The following is a 2,216-nucleotide window of genomic DNA, read 5'->3' as shown; positions in this document are numbered from 1 at the left end:
AAGCAGACAGATCTTTTATTCAGAGCAAAGACACTGTGGCAATACAGCATATTCATTCAATCCTCCAGTATAGGAAAGCTGAAATTTCTTTTCAATTTTTTTTTTTCATAGCTTTGTGTAGAAAATGACTGAAGGGATAGCATCTATACTAGCCAAGTGCAGGCTTTAGAGGAATGTAATGGTATCAATTAATAAATCATGAATGAATGGTTCATCAATACATTATTAATTTATGTTAATTTTTCACATCTTGCATTAACACTGCATACAGTTTGTCTTAGCCTCCTAGCAATGTGGATGTTTAAACATAAGCCAGTATTTTCCAGAGAGCAAGGACATGTGGATTGAAAAGCTGCCATAATCCAAATAGGAGTCAAAAAGACACGTCAGTCTAGTAGGACTAATTAATGAATTGAGACAACTCATTGCTCTGTGAATTGTTAGAACTGTTTTGGTTCATGGTGGACCTTAACACATGAAAAACATGAAGGGCATCTCAGAAGACTCATTAGACTCTCAATGTGGATGGAAGACGTTAGATTTTGGGTTTTTTTTAAGTAACCCTGGAAATTGTTTTGATTTAGCACTTACTGCATGCTAAGTATTCCCAAACTGTTCTTGCCCTTCTAATGTCTATGGATGTGTTGTGTGTAAAGTAGCCAGTCTGAAGGGGTGCTGGCAAACTAGTTCTTTTGCCAAATAATTTTGTCAGGGAAAGGTAACTTCAAGATTCTTTCACATGAATTGAGCAAATCGTGTTAACGTGGTTTAAGCTATTAGCCCAGGCAGAAATTAACTCCTCTTAATTGAAATGTGTTTAAAACTGTACATGCAGTCCCATTCAGTTCCTAGTGTGAAATGAAATGGTTAACTAAAGCACCACATCTGCTGGTTAACATGAAAGATAATTGCTAGCTGAAAGGCTCATTTCTTTATATGCTATTGCTGTCTTGTGAGGGAATGAGCATAACCTCAATAACATGGTATTGTTTCCATCTTCTGATGGGGAATTTAAGCTTTGTGAAGGGGTGAGAAGTAAACAAAAGAATAACAAAGTGCAATTGACACTTTTCTGGAATACATGTTGGATGAATAATGTCAGCTTCTCAAAAACTTTCCTATTCTGCAAACATTTTCTCATGTTAATTGTGGCAATTCAAGCATTTAAGGAAGAGGGATCAGATGGTGGTGCAATCCCCACATGCCTTCTTGTGGAATGAAATGGATGTGTTGGAGTTTATTGGTTCGCTGGGCTTGCAGGCGCTGCAGGTCCTGAGCACTCAGCTCTGCAAGCTCTGACACGCAGAGCAGGGTTTGACCCGCTGCATTCGGCTCTCATCAACCTTCCTCTGGAAGGTCAGAGCTGAGGTTGTACGCTGGTTGCAAAGCAGGTGATACAAATATCTAAGTCAAAAATCCTAAGAGGATGGTTCTCATATGGGATTTTCCTAACCATTTTTTAGGGCTTTCCTATTATCCTGAACGAAGGACAGTAGATATTATAGGAGGGAATTAGAGGGCATCTCTGTCTATAGATGTGAAGATACATACCCATTGGCTTGGTGTTCTTAGTCTTTGTACCTCTTATATCTGAAGCTTCACTTGTGGTTTCTCCATTTTTCTTTTATCTTTTTTTTTTTTCTTTTTCCCATACAAGTTTCTCCTAAAGGAAATGCACATACTTTCATCTACTACAGAACACTATATTTTCATTGTACCCCTTTTGAAGCTTCACAAGTAAGCTTTCCACTGCTTGCCATTAGTGAATATACACTATTACTAACTTGTGATGGAATGAACCCCAACAGTATGTTCTTGTTCCTGTTTTTTTCTTCCTAAGGTGACTATTTGCAGGACGAGGCTATTTCTGCGCATAAATGTCAACACCACCTCTAGAGGGACCTCACAGCAGGTGATGCGCGTCGCACCTCGGCTCGGTGCGCGCACGGGGACCCGCCGCCCGCTGTCCCGCGCACGCGGCAGGACGGGCGCGAGCTCGCGGGGCCACGGGCGCGGCCGCCAGGTGGCGCCGTGGGGCCGAAGCGGCGCGGGCGGCACCACCGAACCGAACCGAACCGAACCGAACCGCGGCCGCCGCCTCGGGCGGGACCTCGGTGCGGGGCCCGGGGGGAAGCGGCAGCGCCGAGAGGGCTGGGCGGGAGGCAATTTCTCTCTCTCTGCCTCTCTCTCTTTTTCTATTTTTTTCTTTTTTCTTT

Source organism: Nothoprocta perdicaria, unplaced genomic scaffold (genome assembly GCF_003342845.1).
Source record: "Nothoprocta perdicaria isolate Ctin4 unplaced genomic scaffold, notPer1 scaffold_14, whole genome shotgun sequence".
Classification (NCBI taxonomy): Eukaryota; Metazoa; Chordata; class Aves; order Tinamiformes; family Tinamidae; genus Nothoprocta; species Nothoprocta perdicaria.
Note: the sequence above shows the minus strand (reverse complement) of the source record.